Source organism: Callithrix jacchus, chromosome 12, assembly GCF_049354715.1.
Source record: "Callithrix jacchus isolate 240 chromosome 12, calJac240_pri, whole genome shotgun sequence".
Lineage (NCBI taxonomy): Eukaryota > Metazoa > Chordata > Mammalia > Primates > Cebidae > Callithrix > Callithrix jacchus.
In genome coordinates this window covers 91,493,519-91,515,335 of record NC_133513.1, presented here as the reverse complement: position 1 = coordinate 91,515,335, position 21,817 = coordinate 91,493,519, and the positions used below count along the sequence as shown (strand labels likewise).

Here is a 21,817-nt window from a genome sequence, read left to right as displayed (position 1 = left end):
GATGACAAATTGAGAGTGAGCCCAGCTACTGTCATTAGAGAAAGAGCTGAGTGCTTTGCATGAATCATTTATTCTGACAGACATTTGTTCTCCTTAGGAAAAGCACCCACTTTCTCCTCTTCTTGATGAGCAATGGTCAACCACTCTTATCCCATCTCCCAAATTTATGGGCGCTGAAAATGGAGGGCCTGATAAATTATATCACACATCTGTGCCCACCATCACCACCACCATCATCTTCTTTGAAACTCATGGCTTGTTTCAGAAGAACAAAAGCATGAAAAGCAAAAATAAACGAATGTCATTAGAAGCTATGGAGGAGGGTTTTGAGCTTCTGAAAGATGTAATTTCATTATTGTCTAGATTTTCATGGCTGTTTCTGGGATCAGGGAGTTTCCTAAACAGAATATACTATTGTTAGGTGGCAGCGTAACTGTGATTTTCTGCTGGTATTTTGGTGCAGAGGTGGATAGCTATTTCCTGTCATTTTCCCCCTTTTTCTCTTCCTTGCCACTTCATGTCATATAAATAAAAAGAAACAAAGTTAAGAGTAACATGGAAGAACTACCAACAGCAACTACTTCTGTTAAAGTTCTGTACTTGGCCTATAGAAGTCACGGAATTCAAAATTTATGTAATTTTTTGCTCATGTACATTGTATATAATTAATATAGTTTTTAATGTGAATCACATGAAAAATGTGGCCAAACATTATGAGCACTTCAACATTTGCATTTCCTGTTCTGTGTAAGTAATTTTGTAAATTTGAGGTTAGCCTCCAAGCTTTGAGGGGAGCAAGGAGGGAGATGGCCAGGTGGATTTGGAAAATGCCCCTCCTTTTTGGATATTTGGTGTGCCCTGAGTGAAGGGACAGTGATTTCCTTGTGGCATGTTAGGGGTTTTCATTGCACCAAGAATGCAATGAAAAGTGGGGCACAAAGCCTTTGTTCCAGGCAGGGAAATGTCAGTAGCATCACCACTACTAGCAATCTTTCAATGCTTGAGAAAACCACCTTATTCCGCCAAATGAGTGGGCAGGCCGTGGGCTGGTGAGAGTGGAAACCCTAGGAAAGACCTCAAGGACATAAGAGATTTCTCACATTCTTGCCCTTTACCCCGTAAGCCAAAACTCTAATGCTACATTTTTAGGGTTTAAAAGACTTGAAGATCGTAAATTCTGTTACAATTCTGATTAAAAGTATTGATCTTAGAAAAATGTGTAAGTGTATGTGCAGAAATAGATACACACATACAGAGTTTTATGAAGAGCTCAAAGTTTTTGTGGATACCTAGATCCCATCCATGGACCTCATAAGGACTCCAGATACTCTATTTTAAGAACTAGGTTTGGACATGAACAGACACTTATCAAAAGAAGACATTTATGTGGCCAACGAACATATTTTTAAAAAGCTCGGCATCACTGATTACTAGAGAAATGTAAATCAAAATCACAATGAGATACCATCACACACCAGTCAGAATGGCGATTATTAAAAAGTCAAGAAACAACAGATTTTGGCAAGGATGCAGAGAAAAATGAACACTTTTCCACTGTTGGTGGGAATGTAAATTAGTTCAAACATCATGGCAGACAGTGTGATGATTCCTCAAAGATCTAAAAGCAGAAATACCATTTGACCCAGCAATCCCATTACTGGGTATATAAATCCAAAGGGATATAAGTCATTCTATTATAAAGATATATGCACTAGTATGTTCCTTGCAGCACTATTCACAATAGCAAAGACATGGACTGAACCCAAATGCCCATCAATGATAGACTAGATAAAAAAATGTGGTACACATACACCATGGAATATTGTGCAGCCATTAAAACGAATGAGATCATATCCTTTGCGGTGACATGGATGGAGCTGGAAGGCATTATCCTCAGCAAACTAACACAGGAATAGAAAACCAAACACCACAAGTTCTTACTTACAATTAGGAGCTGAACAGTTGGAACACATGGACGCATGGGGGGAACAACACACTGGGGCCTGTTGGCGACAGGGAGGGGGGCGCAGCATGGTGAAGAGAGAGCATAAGGAAGAATAGCTAATGGATGCTAGGCCTAATGCCTAGTTAATGGTTGATCTGTGCAGCAAACCACCGTGGCTCTCGTTTACCTATGTAACAAACCTGTACATCCTGCACATGTACCCCAGAACTTAAAAGGTGCAGGAAAAAAAGGAACTAGGTTTGAGCATCACTTCCTCCTGCCCTCACACCCTCATACCACACTGCTAACTTCCAGGTCCCCAACTATTTATCAGTTGTGGGGCTTTAGGCAAGTCAGTTTAATTTATCTGAGCTTTTATTTCTTCATCTATAAAACTGGACTAATATAATCTACCTCATAGAATAATTGTAAGAGAAAAAAGATATAACACGTTAAAGAATTAGGCTAACGCATAATGAAATTGCCACAATTTCTGACCCACAGTAAAAAGCAATCTCATAGTTCAATCTAATATCTAACACAGATCATTGTAAGTGGGAAATAGTCAATAAATGTTGAATCTGAATCTGTTTCATTTGGGGAGGAAGTGGAATGATGATAATTAAAGATTGCTTTTAAGATTACTTCCCCGATCACATTGTAAAATACATACTTTATTCCTGAAGAACACCCTTAACAGTGCTCTGGGGAGACAATTCTGGGTCTGTCCTGTATCACAACTTGCTCCTGAGCACAAAATACAAAAAGTTTCAAGGCCACAGTTTTAGATTACAAGTTGGTTTAAAGATCTCCCATAAAGACCAGGTGCAGTGGCTTATGCCTGAAATCCCAGCACTTTGGGAAGCCATGGCAGGCAGATCATGAGGTCAGGAGTTCGAGAGCAGCCTGACCAACATGGCAAAACCCCATCTCTACTGAAAATACAAAAATTAGCTAGGCATGGTGGTGCACACCTGTAATCCCAGCTACTCAGGAGGCAGAGGCAGAAGAATCGCTTGAACCTGGGAGACAGAGGTTGCAGATAGCTGAGATCAAGCCATTACACTCCAGTCTGGGTGACAGAGTAAGACTCCATCTCAAAAAAAAAAAAAAAAAACTCCCATAAAAAGAATAAACTTAAACACAATACTTTTTAGCTTTTCAGCAGTCTAGCCAAAGTTGTATTATTTAATAAATAAAAATTATGTCATAGCACATGTATTAAGCATATTGTTCCTGGAGCTATGCTTTTGGTCAAAACAATATTATTATTCTACAGTTGACTCTTAAACAACACAGGGATTGGAGGAACCATCTCCTGCACATTCAAAAATCTGCAAATACATTTTGACTCCCCAAAAAGTTAACTTTTAATGACTAGAAGCATTACTAATAACATAAACAGTTGATTAATACATGTTTTATATGCATTATATACTGTATTCTTACAATAAAGTAAGCTACAGGAAAGAACATGTTATTAAGAAAATAAGGAAGAGAAAATATATTATTTAGTAAGTGGAAGCGGATCATTATAAAGGTCTTTATCTTGTCTTCACAGTCAGTAGACTGAGGAAGAAGAAGGGGAAGAGTTGGTCTTGCTGTCTCAGGAGTGGCAGAGGAGGTGGAAAGGGAGGCAGGAGAAGCAGGTGCACTCAGTACAACTTTTATTAGAAAAAAAAAGCCACATATAAGTGGAACCACACAGTTCAAGCCCATGTTGTTCAAGAGTCAACTCTATTTTGTAGATGATCAAATAGAAGTGAGAAAGTGAAATAATTTAATCAGTGTGTTGTCTTTATAATAATACATTTAATCAGCAGCAAAATATCTTCTAGACCTTAGATTTCTAGTATTTTGTGTCTTCTTTTATTTCTTTACTTGATCGGACATATACTTATTGAGCATCTGCTGTGTGCCAGGCTCTATGCTCTATGTTCAGTCCTATGGTATGGTTTATCAAGTTCTCCTGCCTGCCCCTGAGTTTACCTCAGGCAAGTCTATCTCTGAGGTTGTTTCTAATCTGTCAAAATAGTTGTTTAAGCTGAGTCATCTCTAGACTGCATTTTAGTTCTAAGTACTATTCTAAATAGAAACAAGATAAATCATGTCAAGTATCACTATGATAATGATGTTGGTGCTGATTTTTCATATTCTACCCAAATAGATAAATTAAGTATCTGTAAGTAGACTAGAAACAAGATTAGTCTACTGTATAATCAGTTTTGTGGTGGCAGAATGAGGCACTTTGTAATTAGGTATTACATTTACATTGGATATAAGTAAATAAGGAGATGAAGTAGAAGAAAATAAAGGAGCAGAGAAACAGGAAGAAGATTGGAAAATGAAGACAACAGGGAAAGAGCAATGACCAAGGATAGTTGCTGTTTATATCTTTTATCTGTGATCGGTTTAAAATATTGAAAAGTATGACCATATAGGATACTTTTTCTAAGAGGGATTGTCTTTTTCTGAACATTTACTAGAAGAACAGTAAAAAGGAGATGAAAACTGCGAATGCTAAAACAAACTTATCCCTTTAAATGTAACCAGTTTTCCCAAGGCTGAGACTGCCTTTAGGATACACATTAAGACATGTTGGATTTGGGGGGAAGTGACTATGTTCCTCCAGTTAGGCGGAGGCGTACCTACTTCAGGGGTCCAGAATAAAAGTTTTACATATTGTAGAAGGGTTTTTTAAAAATTAAGCCAGTGGGTTACTTTATGTCTTCAAGTAGGAGTTAGTTAAGAGGAAGAAAATGGTTGCATTTCATATAGGTCTCCGCTAGGTGCCAACCCTTCTAATGTCAATTGGCAATCAACCAGTATTTCAGGGCCAGGTGACACTATGACTAGCATCTCTATGCCAAGTATCTCAAGACCCTCAAACTGTTACAATTAAGTGACATGTTGCTAGAATACTCATTACCAAGGGCGCCATGCTTGTACTGTTAGAGCCTTAGCACATGAATTTGACCACCTGAATGCCAGCATGGCATACTCCTTGCAAGGCCACTTCATGGCCTTACGACCTGTGTAGTACAAAGGGCTCAGAGCTCACCAGGGCTCTGTTACTTGCTTTAATGAGCTGCTGTCACAGTCCTGAAATTCTTAATAATTTTTTAATAAGGGGTTCCACATTTTTGTTTTGTACTTGGCTCTCCAAATTATGTAGCCAGTTCTAATTCCTTGTAATCACTTTTAGGCTTTTTTATTTTTTGCTCTCTTTTAAGATTTTCACAAAAATTCTGGGATGGTCATCATATATCTGTCTAAATCATTGCAATAAGGGGTACCAAGGAATAAGTAAATAGAATCATTCAATATGATTCTGCTCTGCTTCCAACATGACAAATGCTGAAATTCCTCTTTTGGACTATTAACTCAGGTTTACCTTACCCAAGATCTTTTTCTTACAGAGCTAACTCTTTGCCTTCTCCCTGCTGGAATTAATAGCTATATAGGTCAGGCACTTACTATATACATTGTACTTTATATGCATTATCTCATTTAATCCTCACAAAGAACATGGAAGGTTGGAACTATTATGCCTTTTTTACACATGAGAAAGGCAAGGCTCAAGGTCTTCACTAAGTTACCCAGGATTTGGATTTAGAGCTAGGCCTAACTCTTTTTGGCCGTGGGGTTGGGGGACACCACCAGCATCTGTTCCCCGTTACATGAAGGGGTGTGTGTGTGTGTGTGTGTGTGTGTGTGTGTGTGTGTGTTTAAGACCAATATTTGCTGCCATTTGGAGTCCTTTCTCTCTCTCAGTTCTGACTCTTTCTTTCCCTTTGTCTCATCTCCTATCTTCCCCCTTATTCTCATTCCTTTTTTTCTAGGTTCTTACTCTTTCTGGACCAGGACTCTCCTTTCTTACTCATTCTCTAGCCCTTACTGAAAATTCTTTTTGTTGTAAGGAAATTCCTCCACATCCCACATCCTTTTTTGCTCTGTCGCCTAGGCTGGGGTGCAGTGGTGCAATCGTAGCTCACTGCAGTCTCAACCTCCTGGGCTTAAGGAATCCTTCCACCTCAGACTCCAAATAGTGCCATCATTCCAGGGTAGTATTTTTTCTTTTAGAGACAGGATCTCACTATGTTGCCTAGGCTGGTCTTGAGCCCCTGGCTTCAAGTGATCTTCCTACCTCAGCCTCTCATCCTCCACATCTTTCACCTTTACAACAAATACCCCCTTTATCTTTTTGCCTTTTGCAATTTTATGACTTTGATATCGTCTAGTAAATAAAGTTTATGTAAACCAGCCACAACTGCAGGAGAGAGATAACTATTTTGCATATATCATAGAAAATATTATTCTCTGAAGTAAAAACTAATCAGTTATAGCAAACTTGATATTATTATTATTGATCTCTCAGCAAACAAAGCAGATTAGATAATGTATAATAAATTAATGCCTTTTCTACCTTAATTTTACAAATATTTATTGAACACCCTGCATGTTAATATTTTTAAAGAAAATATAATTATTAGCATTCAATTATTTTAATTCTATTCAACAAGGTTTTTGTAGATTTTAATAAAAATCCTTGTATGCCTGGCCTATTTAGTCTCACCCAGCTGTCAACAATCAGCTAACTGTTCTCCCTACCTCTGGTCTATCTTACTTCTCAATCCTTTTTTACCACTGCCACTGGTTATTTTCTAAAATGTACATCTGAATATATTTATCTGTTTAAAAATAGGAATTCATTAAGTAGCTATTTATTGAACATAGCATATACTGAGCACATTATGGGTACTATGAATACAATGGAGAAAAAGACGGACACGAGGACCTATTGTTATAGCAATTAAATTCTAGAGATAACTTCCTATTTTCTCCTTAGTAAGATCAACTCTTTAGAACAACATGTAAGGTCTGTCATAATCTAGATGCCACTTACCTTTCCAGCTTCTACCTTCTCTCTCCATTCTTCTACCTCCCTTACCCTTAACATGCTGTGCTCCAATTTAGGCAATGGTTATTTTTCCACACCGTGCTCTTCTGAGCTAATGCTATTTTTTTCTCCCTGGAATGCCTTTCATTCCCTTCTTCATCTTACAGAATCTTACCTCTTCTTTAAAGTTGCACTTCAGTGCCAAACTTCCGTCTTCTTTACTAAGTCTTTCCTAATGAATCTACATCTCAACATAGTAACTATGGAATTAGAATGTCCTTCTTTCCCTTCCCTATATCACCCTTGGAAACTGGGGCTTGTTCTTAAGCACTAAATTTAAAGATCCACAAGAAAAGTAAAAGAAGTTGGGGGCGGCGGTGAAGAATTACAAAGTCTATTAGCAAACCAAATGCAACACTATTATTTACCTAGAGTTATTATTTAAGGATTGGTTGTTCTCAATCACTTGATAAGTAAACATTGAATGATATATAGGAGTATTAGACAAGATCGATAGATTATTCTCCTTTATAATGAGGTGGGGAAGATACACTTTTTATATGAAACTATAGTGATTCATACAAAAGAGTAGGTAATAGAGTGCTAATTTTGAGTCATGGACTAAACCAAATTTATAGATCTTCATACCGAAGGCACATAAAGAGACCATTTGACTTGGCTCTCTAACTCCAAGCAAGAAGATAAGGTGACCTCATTTTACAGATGGAGTAAGTCCCCAAATCAATGACCAAATAGTAGCAGGAGAGACCATAACTCAGGATTTTATGTTCCTCATGCAGAACTCTTTCTTCTATACTATCCCCAGGCAATTCATCAGCAAATCCTGTTAGTTCTCCTTTCAAAATAAACCTAGATTTTAAACTCTAGTTATTTTTACTACTACAGTTGAGTATCCCTAATTCAAATATCTAAAATCTGAAATACACTAAAATTCAAAATTTTCTGAACACCAACATGACTCTCAGAGGAAATGCTCACTGGAGCATTTCAGATCTTGAATTTTCAGATTCTGGATGCTCAACTAGTAAGTATATAAATGCAAATATTCCCAAATCTGAAAAAAAAATCCCAAACCTGAAATGCTTCTGGTCTTGAGCATTTCCAAGGGATAGTAAACCTGAATCACAAAAATTCAAAAACAGTTTTCATTTCTTCCCCAGACTATTCAATAGATTCCTATCTGCTTGCTTCCACCTATACCCTAGCCCAATAAGCAGCTCTGTTGATTGTACCATTCCTCTGCTCAAAACCCTTAATGTCTTTTTATCTGACTTGGAATAAGAACCAAAGCCCTTGAAGTGGCCTACATGACCCTATTTAACTGGCTTCCTGAACTCATCTCCTGCACCACTGTCCTACACTCTGCCATGCTCTACTCTCTCCTCTAGTATACTTCCTGTTCCTTAAAACACGACAATGAGGCTCCCACTCTAGGTCTTTGTGTTTGCTTCCCCTTCGCCTCGAATAGTCTTCCTCCAGATATCTGTATGGCTCCTTCATTTCTTTCAGGACACTGCCCCAATGTTAAAGTGGCCTTTCCCGGCCTCCTTTTGTAAAAGAGCAATCTTTTCTCCTCATCTCAACCCTCTTTGTAACCCCTTTATTCTTCTTTATTTTTTCTTTTTCTTTTTTTTAAATTTTGGATTCAGGGGGAACATGTGCACATTTGTTACATGGGTATATTGTGTGATGGCGAAATTTGGGGTACAAATGGTTCTGTCACCCAGGTAGTGAGCATAGTACTCAATAGGTGGTTTTTCATCCCCCTTTACTCCCTCCTCTCTTCTGGTAGTCCCCAGTATCTATTGTTCCCATCTTTATGTCCACGTATATTCCAAGTTTAACTGGCACTTATAAGTGAAAACATGCCATATTTGGTTTTCTGTTTCTGTATTAATTCACTTAGGATAATGACCTCAAACTACATCCATGTTGCTACAAAGGACACAATTTTTTATGGCTACATAGTATTTCATGGTATATACTTACCAAATTTTCCTTATCCAGTCCACCATTGATGGGCACCTAGGTTGATTCTCTGTCTATTTACTATCGTGAATAGTGCTGCCATGAGCATAGAAGTGCATGTGTCTTTTTGGTAGCATAATTTCTTTTCCTCTGGGGATATAGTCCCAGTAATGGGATTGCTGAAATGAATGATAGTTCAGTTTTAAGTTCCTTGAGAAATCTCCAAACTGCTTTCCACAATGACTGAACTAATTTGCATTCCCACAGTTTATAAGCATTCCCTTGTCTCTGCAGCCTCCACAGCATCTGTTATTTTTCACTTTTTAATAATTGCCATTCTAAGTGATGTGAGATGGTATCTTATTGCAGTTTTGATTTGCGTTTCTCTGATGATTAGCGATGTTGAGCATTTTTTAAATATGTTTGTGAGTCACTTGTACATCTTTTGGTAAGCATCTCTTCATCTCCTTTGCCTGTTTTTAAATTGGATTGTTTTTTGCTTGATTTGTTTAAATTGGATTACTTGGTTTTTTGCTTGATTTGTTTGCTCAATTTGTTTAATCCTTGTGGATTCTAGATAGTAGATCATTATTGAATACATACTTTATGAATATTTTATGTAGGCTATTTAATCCATGGTTTTCTTTTGCTGTGCAGAAGCTCTTTAGTTTAATGAAGGCCCACTTGTCAGTTTTTGTTTTTGTAGCAGTTGCATTTGGTGACTTAACCACAAATTCTTTACCAAAAGCATGTGAAAAAGTGTATTTCCTACATTTTCTCTATGACTTTTATGGTGTGAGGTATTACATTTATATCACAATACATCTTGAATTGAGTTTTTTGTATATGGTGAAATCTAGGGGTCCAGATATATTCTTCTGCATATGCTTAACCAGTTATCCCAGCACTGTTTATTGAATAGGAAGTCCTTTCCACATTGTTTATTTTTGTCAACTTTGCTGAAGACCAGATGGTTGTAGCTGTGTGGTTTATGTCCAGGTTCTTTATTCTGTTCCAATGGTCTATGTGTGTGGTTTTGTACCCATACCATGCTGTTTTGGTTACTGTAGCCTTTTAGTGAAATTGGACAACATTATATCTCTGGTTTTGTTATTTTTGCTTAGGATTGCTTTGGCTAATTGGGCTCTTTTTGGGTTCCATGTGAATTTTAGAATAGTTTTTTTCTACTCATTTGAAAAATGACATTGGTTTTTTGATAGGGATAACATTGAATCTGTAAATTACTTTAGAAAGTATGGCCATTTTAACAATATTAATTCTTCCAATCAATGAGCATAGAATATTTTTCTATTTATTTGTGTAATTTCAATACTTTCAGCAGTATTTTGTAGATCCTCTTATGGATATCTTTTACCTCCTTGGTTAGATATATTCCTAGGTATTTACTTATTTTTTTAAATGCATTTTAGGTTTGGTGGTACATGTGAAGAACATGCAAGATTGTTGCATAGGTACACACATGGCAGTGTGATTTGCTGCCTTCCTCTCCATCACCTATATCTGGCATTTATCCCCATGCTATCTCTCCCAAAATCCCCACTCCCCTCCACTGTCCCTCTCTTATTTCCCCCCAACAGACCCCAGTGTGTGATGCTCCCCTCCCTGTGTCCATGTGTTCTCACTATTCAACACCCGCCTATGAGTGAGAACATGGGTGTTTAACTTTCTGTTCTTGTGTCAGTTTGCTGAGAATGATGGTTTCCAGGTTCATCCATGTCCCTACAAAGGACAGGAACTCATTGTTTTTGATGGCTGCATAATATTACATGGTGTATATGTGCCACATTTTCCCTGTCCACTCTATCATCGATGGTATTTGGGTTGGTTCCAGGTCTTTGCTATTGTAAACAGTGCTGCAATGAACATTCGTGTACATGTGTCCTTATACGATTTATAATCCTTTGGATATATACCCAGTAATGGGGTTGCTGGGTCAAATGGAATTTCTATTTCTAGGATCTTGAGGAATCACCACACTGTCTTCCACAATGGTTGAACTAATTTACACTCCTACCAACAGTATAAAAGTGTTCCTATTTTTCCACATCCTCTCCAGTATCTGTTGTCTCCAAATTTTTTAATGATCACCATCCTGATTGGCATGAGATGGTATCTCAATGTGGTTTTGATTTGCATTTCTCTAATGATCAGTGATGATGAGAATTTTTTCATATGTGTGTTGGCCTCATAGATGTCTTCTTTTGTAACGTGTCTGTTCATATCCTTCGCCCACTTTTGAATGGGCTTGTTTGTTTTTTTCTTGTAAATCTATTTTAGTTCTTTGTAGATTCTGGATATTAGTCCTTTGTCAGATGGGTAGATCACAAAAATTTTTTCCCATTCTGTTGGTTGCTGATGCACTCTAATGACTGTTTCTTTTGCCATGCAGAAGCTGTGGAGTTTGATTAGGTCCCATTTGTCTATTTTGGCTTTTTTTTTTTTTTTTGAGACAGAGTTTCGCTCTTGTTACCCAGGCTAGAGTGCAATGGCGCGACCTCGGCTCACCGCAACCTCCGCCTCCTGGGTTCAGGCAATTCTCCTGCCTCAGCCTCCCGAGTAGCTGGGATTACAGGCACACACCACCATGCCCAGCTAATTTTTTTTATATTTTTAGTAGAGACGAGGTTTCACCATGTTGACCAGGATGGTCTCAATCTCTTGACCTCATGATCCACCCACCTCGGCCTCCCAAAGTGCTGGGACTACAGGCTTGAGCCACCACGCCTGGCCTATTTTGGCTTTTGTTGTCAATGCTTTTGGTGTTTTGGTCATGAAGTTCTTGCCTACTCCTATGTCCTGAATGGTTTTGCCTAGATTTTCTTCTAGGGTTTTTATGGTGCCGGGTCTTATGTTTAAGTCTTTAATCCATCTGGAGTTAATTTTAGTGTAAGGTGTCAGAAAGGGGTCCAGTTGCTGCTTTCTGCACACGGCTAGCCAGTTTTCCCAACACCATTTATTAAACAGGGAATCCTTTCCCCATTGCTTGTTTTTATCAGGTTTATCAAAGATTGTATGGTTGTAGATATGTTGTGTTGCCTCCGATGCCTCTGTTCTGTTCCATTGGTCTATATCTCTGTTTTGGTACCAGTACCATGCTGTTTTGATTACTGTAGCCTTGTAGTATAGTTTGAAGTCCAGTAGTGTGATGCCTCCTGCTTTGGTCTTTTTGCTTAGAATTTACTTGACTGTGTGGGCTCTCTTTTGGTTCCATATGAAGTTTAAGGTGGTTTTTTTCCTGTTCTGTGAAGAAGGTCATTGGTAGCTTGATGGGGATAGCATTGAATCTGTAAATTACTTTTGACAGTATGACCATTTTCACAATATTGATTCTTCCTAACCATGAACATGGAATGTTTCTCCATCTGTTTGTGTCCTCTCTTACTTTGTTGAGCAGTGGTTTGTATTTCTCCTTGAAGAGGTCCTTTACATTCCTTGTTAGTTGTATTCCTAGGTATTTTATTCTCTTTGTAGCAATTGTGAATGGCAGTTCATTCTTGATTTGGCTCTCTTTAAGTTTGTTACTGGTGTATAGGAATGCTTGTAAAAATATGGAACACTTCATGAATTTGCGTGTCATCCTTGCACAGGGGCCATGCTAATCCTCTCTGTATCATTCCAATTTTAGTATTCCATTTAGTAAATGCCACTGATTTCTGTACACTGATTTTGTATCCTGAAACTTCATTGAGGTCATTTATCAGTTCCTGGAGCCTTTTGGATTTTCTATGTATAGAATTACATCATCAGCTAAGTGAAAATAGGTTAATTTCTTCTTTTCTTACTTAGATGCCTTTTATTTCTTTGTCTTGCCTGACTGCTCTGGCTAGGACTTCCAATACCATGTTGAATAGGAATAGTAAGAGTGGGCATCCTTGTTTTGTGCCAGTTCTCAAGGGGAATGGTTGCAGCTTTTGCCCATTCAGTATAATCTTGGCTGTGGCTTTGTCATAAAGGGCTTTTATTATTTTGAAGTATGTTCCTTTGATGCCTCATCTATTGAGGATTTTTATCATGAAGGGATGTTGAAATTTACTGAAGGCTTGCTTGTTCTTCATCTATTGAGATGATCATATGGTTTTCGTTTTTTATTCTGTTTGTGTGGAGAATCACAATTATTGATTTGCATATGTTGAACCAACCTTGCATACCAGGAATAACACCTACTTGATTGTAGTGAATTAACTTTTTGATGTGCTGCTGAATTTGGTCTGCTAATAGTTTATTAAGGACTTTCTTGTTTATATATTATTAATTTACATATGTTGAGCCAACCTTGCATACCAGGAATGCCTGATTGATTGTGGTGAATTAACTTTTCAATGTGCTGCTGAATTGGCTTTACTAATGTTTTATTAAGGATTTTTATGTCTATGTTCATCAGGGATATTGGCCTGAAGTTTTCTTTTTTCACTGTGTCTGCCAGATTTTGGTATCAAGATGGATGCTGGCTTTATAAAATGAGTTAGGGAGGAGATCCTCCTCCTTGATTTTTTTGGAATAGTTTCAGTATGATTGATACCAGTTCTTCATTATATATCTGTGGAATTTAACTATGAATTCATCTGTTCGGGGGCTCCTTTGTCTTGGCAGGCTTTTTATTACTGACTCAACTTCTGAGCTTATTGTCTATTCAGGTTTTCACTTTCCTCCATGTTCAATCTTGAGAGGCTGTGTGTTTCTAGGAATTTATTTATCCATTTCCTCTAGACTGTCTACTTTGTGTACATAAAGGTGTTCATAATAGTCCCTGAGTGCCTTGAGGATGGTTGTCTTTTCTGTTCTAGTCTATTTCTGTGGGATCAGTTGTAATGTCATCTTTGTCATTTCTGATTGTCCTTATTTGGACCTTTTTTTCCCTTTGTTAACTAGCTAGATGTTTAACAATCTTGTTTATTCCTTTAAAGAAGCAGCTATTGGTTCTATTAATTTTTTGTTTGAACTTTTGAATCTCAAAGTCTTCAGTTCTTCTCTGACTTAATTATTCCTCTTTTTCTTCTAGAAATAATTATTTTTTATCTTGTTTCTCTAGGTGCAATGTAAGCTTATTAACTTGAGATTTTTCTAACCACTTGACAAAGGTGTTTAGTGCTATAAACTTTCCTCTTACCACTGCTTTGTTGCATCTCAAAGATTTTCTTAAATTGTTTCTCTATTATTATTAATTTCAAAGGATTTTTAATTTCTGCTTTAATTTCATTGTTCATTCAAGAATTATTCAGGAGCAAGTTGTTTAATATCTGTGTTTTTGTGTAGTTTTGATAGGTCTTTTTGGTATTAATTTTCTATTTTTATTGCACTGCCGTCCAAGAGTATGCTTGGTATGATTTTGATTTTTTAAAATATATTGAGACTTGCTCTATGACTGAGCATGTAGTCAATCTTAGAATACGTTCCATGAGCAGATGAGAAGAATATATATTCTGTGGTTGTTGGGTGGAGTATTTTCTAGATCTCTATTAAGTCCAGTTTGTCAAGAATTGAGTGTAAGCCTAGAATTTTTTTGTTAGTTTCCTGCCTAAATGATCTAACATTCTCAGTAAGGTGTTAAAGTCCCCTGCTATTACTGTATGGCTAAGTCTTTTCATAGGTCAAGAAGAACTTGTTTTATGAATCTGGGTGATCTAATTTGGGTATGTATAAATTAGGATAGTTAGGGCTTCTTGTTGAGTTGAATTATTTATCATTATACAATTCTCTTCTTTGTCCTTTCTGATTGTTGGCTTAATGTCTGTTTTATCTGATATAAGAATAGCTACTCATGCTCTTTTTTGTTTTCTCTTTGCATGTTAGATCTTTTTCCACCCTTTACTTTGAGCCTGTGGATATTACATGTGAGATGGGTTCCTTGAAGACAGCAGACAGTTGGGTCTAGTCATTTTTATCCAGCTTGTCACTCTATGCCTTTTAAGTGGGGACATTTAGACCATTTACATTCAGGGTTAGTATTTATATGTGAGATTATGATCCTGTAATCATGTCATTAGCTTTTGTTAGATTTGATCATGTAATTGCTTTATATTGTCTGTGGGCTATGTGCTTGAGTGAGTTTTGTGGTAGCAGGTATCAACCTTTTGTTTTCATGTTTAGCAATCCCTTAAGGACTTCTTATAAGGCTAGTCTGGGAATAACAAATTCCCTTACTGTTTGCTTGTCTGAGAAGGATTTTATTCTCCTTTGCTTATGAAGCTTAGTTTGGTAAGATATGGAATTCTTGGTTGAATTTTTTTTCTTTGAGGATGCTGAAAATAGGCCCCAATCTCTTCTGGCTTGTAAGTTTCCTGCAGAGAGGTCTGCTGCTCGCCTGATGGGGTTCCCTTTGTAAATGGCCTGACCTTTCTCTGTAGCTGCAGTTAAGATTTTTTCTTTTCATTTACCTTGGTGTATCTGATGACTATGTGCCTTGAGGGAGGTTTTCTTCTTTTTTTTAATTTTTTATTGCATTTTAGGTTTGGCAGTACATGTGCAGAACATGCAAGACAGTTGCATAGGTACACACATGGCAGTGTGTTTTGCTTCCTTTCTCCCCTTCACCCACATTTGGCATTTCTCCCCAGGCTATCCCTCCCCAGCTCCCCCTCCCACAGGCCCTCCCCTTTTCCCCACAATAGACCCCAGTGTTTAGCACTCCCCTCCCTGTGTCCATGGTGTTCTCATTTTTCATCACCCGCCTATGAGTGAGAATATGCGGTATTTCATTTTCTGTTTTTGTGTCAGTTTGTTGAGAATGATGTTCTGCAGATTCATCCATGTCCCTATAAACGACACAAACTCATCATTTCTGATTGCTGCATAATATTCCATGGTGTATATGTGCCACATTTTCCCAACCAGTCTATCATCAATGGGCATTTGGGTTGATTCCAGGTCTTTGCTATTGTAAACAGTGCTGCAATGAACATTCGTGTGCATGTGTCCTTATAGTAGAACGATTTATAGTCCTTTGGATATATACCCAGTAATGGAATTGCTGGGTCAAATGGAATTTCTATTTCTAAGGCCTTGAGGAATCGCCACACTGTCTTCCACAATGGTTGAACTAATTTACACTCCCACCAGCAGTGTAAAAGTGTTCGTTTTTCTCCACATCCTCTCCAGCATCTGTTGTCTCCAGATTTTTTAATGATCACCATTCTAACTGGTGTGAGATGGTATCTCAATGTGGTTTTGATTTGCATCTCTCTGATGATCAGTGATGATGAGCATTTTTTCATATGATTGTTGGCCTCATATATGTCTTTTTCATAAAGTGTCTGTTCATATCCTTTGCCCACTTTTGAATGGGCTTGTTTGTTTTTTTCCTGTAAAGCTGTTTGAGTTCTTTGTAAATTCTGGATATCAGCCCTTTGTCAGATGGGTAAACTGCAAAAATTTTTTCCCATCCTGTTGGTTGCCGATTCACTCTAGTGACTGTTTCTTTTGCCGTGCAGAAGCTGTGGAGTTTGATTAGGTCCCATTTGTCTATTTTGGCTTTTGTTGCCAATGCTTTTGGTGTTTTGGTCATGAAGTCCTTGCCTGCTCCTATGTCCTGGATGGTTTTGCCTAGATTTCCTTCTAGGGTTTTTATGGTGCCAGGTCTTATGTTTAAGTCTTTAATCCATCTGGAGTTAATTTTAGTGTAAGGTGTCAGGAAGGGGGCCAGTTTCTGCTTTCTGCACATGGCTAGCCAGTTTTCCCAACACCATTTGTTAAACAGGGAATCCTTTCCCCATTGCTTGTTTTTGTCAGGTTTATCAAAGATTGTATGGTTGTAGATATGTTGTGTTGCCTCCAGTGCCTCTGTTTTGTTCCATTGGTCTATGTCTCGGTTTTGGTACCAGTACCATGCTGTTTTGATTACTGTAGCCTTGTAGTATAGTTTGAAATCCAGTAGTGTGATGCCCCCCGCTGTGTTCTTTTTGCTTAGAATTGACTTGGCTATGCGGGCTCTCTTTTGGTTCCGTGTGAAGTTAATGGTGCTTTTTTCCTGTTCTGTGAAGAAAGTCAATGGTAGCTTGATGGGTATAGCATTGATTCTGTAAATTGCTTTGGGCAGTATAGCCATTTTCACGATATTAATTCTTCCTAACCATGAACATGGAATGTTTCTCCATCTGTTTGTGTCCTCTCTGATCTCGTTGAGCAGTGGTTTGTAGTTTTCCTTGAAGAGGTCCCTTCGTTCCTTATGAGTTGTATTCCTAGGTATTTTATTCTTTTTGCAGCAATTGTGAATGGCAGTTCGTTCTTGATTTGGCTTTCTTTAAGTCTGTTATTGGTGTAGACGAATGCTTGTGATTTTTGCACATTGATTTTATATCCTGAGACTTTGCTGAAGTTGCTTATCAGTTTCAGGAGTTTTTGGGCTGAGGTGATGGGGTCTTCTAGGTATACTATCATGTCGTCTGCAAATAGAGACAATTTGGCTTCCACCTTTCCTATTTGAATACCCTTTATTTCTTGTTCTTGCCTGATTGCTCTGGCTAGAACTTCCAGTACTATCTTGAATAGGAGTGGTGAAAGAGGGCATCCTTGTCTAGTGCCGGATTTCAAAGGGAATGCTTCCAGTTTTTGCCCATTCAGTATGATATTGGCTGTTGGTTTGTCATAAATAGCTTTTATTACTTTGAGATACGTTCCATCGATACCGAGTTTCTTGAGGGTTTTTAGCATAAAGGGCTGTTGAATTTTGTCGAATGCCTTCTCTGCGTCAATTGAGATAATCATGTGGTTTTTGTTTTGGGTTCTGTTTATGTGGTGAATTACATTTATAGACTTGCGAATGCTAAACCAGCCTTGCATCCCCAGGATGAATCCTGCTTGATCATGATGGATAAGTTTTTTGATTTGCTGTTGTAATCGGCTTGCCAATATTTTATTGAAGATTTTTGCATCTATGTTCATCATGGATATTGGCCTGAAGTTTTCTTTTCTTGTTGGGTCTCTGCCGGGTTTTGGTATCAGGATGGTATTGGTCTCATAAAATGATTTGGGAAGGATTCCCTCTTTTTGGATTATTTGGAATAGTTTCAGAAGGAATGGTACCAGCTCCTCTTTGTGTGTCTGGTAGAATTCAGCTATGAACCCATTTGGACCTGGGCTTTTTTTGTGTGGTAGGCTCTTAACTGCTGCCTTGACTTCTGACCTTGTTATTGGTCATAGTTTCAGCTTCCTCCTGGTTTAGGCTTGGGAGGACACAGGAGTCCAGAAATTTATCCATTTCTTCCAGGTTTACTAGTTTATGTGCATAGAGTTGTTTGTAATATTCTCTGATGATGGTTTGAATTTCTGTGGAATCTGTGGTGATTTCCCCTTTATCATTTTTTATTGCATCTATTTGGTTGTTCTCTCTTTTCTTTTTAATCAATCTGGCTAGTGGTCTGTCTATTTTGTTGATCTTTTCAAAAAACCAGCTCTTGGATTTATTGATTTTTTGAAAGGTTTTTTGTGTCTCTATCTCCTTCAGTTCAGCTCTGATCTTAGTTATTTCTTGTCTTCTGCTGGGTTTTGAGTTTTTTTGATCTTGCTCCTCTAGCTCTTTCAATTTTGATGATAGGGTGTCAATTTTGGATCTCTCCATTCTTCTCATTTGGGCACTTATTGCTATATAGTTTCCTCTAGAGACTGCTTTAAGTGTGTCCCATAGATTCTGGCATGTTGTGTCTTCGTTCTCATTGGTTTCAAAGAAATTCTTTATTTCTGCCTTCATTTCATTATTTATCCAGTCAACATTCAAGAGCCAGTTGTTCAGTTTCCATGAAGCTGTGCAGTTCTGGGTTGGTTTCTGAATTCTGAGTTCTAAGTTGATTGCACTATGGTCTGAGAGGCTGTTCGTTATGATTTCAGTTGTTTTGCATTTGCTGAGCGGTGCTTTACTTCCAATTATGTGGTCAATTTTAGAGTAGCTATGATGTGGTGCTCAGAAGAATGTATATTCTGTGGATTTGGGGTGGAGAGTTCTGTAAATGTCTATCAGGTTTGCTTGCTCCAGGTCTGAGTTCAAGCCCTGGATATCCTTGTTGATTTTCTGTCTGGTTGATCTGTCTAATATTGACAGTGGAGTGTTAAAGTCTCCTACTATTATTGTGTGGGAGTCTAAGTCTCTTTGTAAGTCATTAAGAACTTGCCTTATATATCTGGGTGTTCCTGCATTGGGTCCATATATGTTGAGGATCGTTACCTCTTCTTGTTGTATCGATTCTTTTACCATTATGTAATGTCCTTCTTTGTCTCTTTTGATCTTTGTTGCTTTAAAGTCTATTTTATCAGAGATGAGAATTGCAATTCCTGCTTTTTTTGCTCTCCATTTGCTTGGTAAATCTTCCTCCATCCCTTTATTTTGAGCCTTTGTGTATCCTTGCATGTGAGATGGGTTTCCTGGATACAGCACACTGATGGGTTTTGAATTTTTATCCAATTTGCCAGTCTGTGTCTTTTGATTGGTGCATTTAGTCCATTTACATTTAGGGTTAAGATTGTTATGTGTGAATTTGATACTGCCATTTTGATGCTAGCTAGCGTTTTGCCCGTTAGTTGTTGTAGATTCTTCATTCTGTTGATGCTCTTTAGCGTTTAGTGTGATTTTGGAATGGCTGGTACTTGTTGTTCCTTTCTATGTGTAGTGCCTCTTTCAGGAGCTCTTGTAAAGCAGGCCTGGTGGTGACAAACTCTCTGAGTACTTGCTTGTTTGCAAAGGATTTTACTTTTCCTTCAGTTATGAAGCTCAGTTTGGCTGGATATGAAACTTTGGGTTGAAAGTTCTTTTCTTTAAGGATGTTGAATATTGGCCCCCTCTCTCTTCTGGCTTGTAGTGTTTCTGCTGAGAGATCTGCTGTGAGTCTGATCGGCTTCCCTTTGTGGGTTACCCGACCTTTCTCTCTGGCTGCCCTTAGTATTTTCTCCTTTATTTCAACCTTGTTTAATCTGACGATTATGTGCCTTGGGGTTGCTCCTCTTGCAGAATATCTTTGTGGTGTTCTCTGTATTTCCAGCATTTGAGTGTTGGCCTGTCTTGCTAGGTGGGGGAAATTTTTCTGGATAATGTCCTAAAGAGTATTTTCCAGCTTGGATTCATTCTCTTCGTCACATTCTGGTACACCTGTCAAACGTAGGTTAGGTCTCTTCACATAGTCCCACATTTCTTGGAGACTTTGTTCATTCCTTTTGGCGCTTTTTTCTCTGATCTTGGTTTCTCGTTTTATTTCATTGAGTTGATCTTCAACTTCTGATATTCTTTCTTCCGCTTGGTCAATTCGGCTGTTGAAACTTGTGCATGCTTCGCGAAGTTCTAGTATTGTGTTTTTCAGCTCCTTTAATTCATTCATATTCCTCTCTAAGGTATCCATTCTTGTTATCATTCCCTCGAATCTTTTTTCAAGGTTCTTAGTTTCTTTGCATTGATTTAAAACATGTTCTTTTAGCTCACAAAAGTTTCTCAGTATCCACCTTCTGAAATATAATTCCGTCATTTCGTCACAGTCATTCTCCGTCAGGCTTTGTTTCCTTGCTGGTGAGGAGTTTTGTTCCTTTGTAGGAGGTGAGGTGTTCTGGTTTCGGGTGTTTTCCTCCTTTTTGCACTGGTTTCTTCCCATCTTTGTGGATTTATCCACCTGTCGTCTGTGTAGTTGCTGACTTTTCGATTGGCTCTCTGAGTGGACGCCCAGATTGTTGATGATGAAGTATTTCTGTTACTTGGTTTTCCTTCTACCAGTCTAGCCCCTCCACTGTTTGACTGCTGAGGTCCACTCGAGGCCCTGCTTGTCTGGGGTGCACCTATAGCAGCTGCGGAACAGTGAGGGATGCTACCAGTTTCTTTTTTTGCTATCTTTGTCCCAGAATGATGCCTGCCAAATGTCAGTCTTCTGGATATAGAGGGGTCAGGGAGCTGCTTGAGGAGACAGTCTGTACTTTATAGGAGCTCAAGTGCTGAGCTGTGAGCTCTGTTGTTCATTCAGGGCTGTTAGGCTGCTACGTTTAATTCTGCTGCAACAGAACTCATTAAAAAACCTTTTTTTTTCTCAGATGCTCTGTGTCGGAGTAGGGCGGTGGTTGGGCCTTTCTTTGTGAGTGTCTGTTGAGCTGTCCTGCCCAGCTAGGAGGCAGTCTAGTCACTATTTGCCTGCCGAGGCTCCGCCCTGCTCGTGTAAGGTTCACCCTGTTGCTGCAGGCTCTGCCCTTCTGCTGTGGTCTCCGCCCTGCTGCCACGGGCTACACCCTGCAGCGGAGTCTCTCTGTCGTAGCGGGTTGCCTCGGCAACAGCAGGCTGTGTCAGCAATGGGCGTGTACCTCAGTAGTGGCGGATTGCCTCGGTAATGGCAGACGACCCTCCCCCATGGAGCTGCACCGTACTGGGTTCAGCTGTGCCCTAAGGGAACCTCTCCACTGGGAGCATTTGGAATCTTCATTTTGTTTGTCCCACTGTGCTACCCCAAACGCTGTTTTCCTGGAATCTCCTGGGCTGGCTTACTGTCCAAGTCCCATTCAGTCTCAAGTTCAGCCCTCTCAAGTCTCAGATTGCCGGTTCAACAGGGCACCCGGACCAGTGCGCTTTGTGCAGAGCGCTGTGTAGTGCCACTGCGTTACAGCACCAGCCAAAACCTCTGCCTGGTGTCCCACATCTCTTTTATACCTGGGAATTTCCCCATTCTGTGGGCAACAAAGATCCGTGTGGAAATGCGGCCCTGACTCACCCTCTCTGCGCATTCACCAAGAGCTTCAATCCTGGGTTGTTCTCACTGCGCCATCTTGAGTCCTCCAAGGGTGGTTTTTTTATATGGTATCTCACAGGGCTTCTCTGTATTTCTTAAATGCATAAGTCCACATCCCTAGAGAGATTGGGGAAATTTTCATGGACCATTTCCTCAAATATGTTTTCCATGTTGCTTACTCTCTCATCTTCTCTCTCTGGAATGCCAGTGAGTTGTAGATTTTGTCTCTTTACATTATCTCATATGTTTCAGAAGTTTTGTTCATTTAATTTTTTTCCCCCC

The 21,817-nt window shown here is 38.8% G+C and overlaps 1 protein-coding gene and 1 pseudogene across 2 annotated transcripts in view; one reads left to right on the top strand and one right to left on the bottom strand.

Annotated features, from left to right (window-relative positions):
- HPSE2 (heparanase 2 (inactive)) overlaps positions 1 to 21,817 on the top strand; it is an 880,681-nt gene that overhangs the window by 634,957 nt on the left and 223,907 nt on the right. The gene's annotated exons all lie outside the window — the stretch shown is intronic.
- On the bottom strand, positions 12,398 to 12,498 carry LOC118146484 (U6 spliceosomal RNA; annotated as a pseudogene).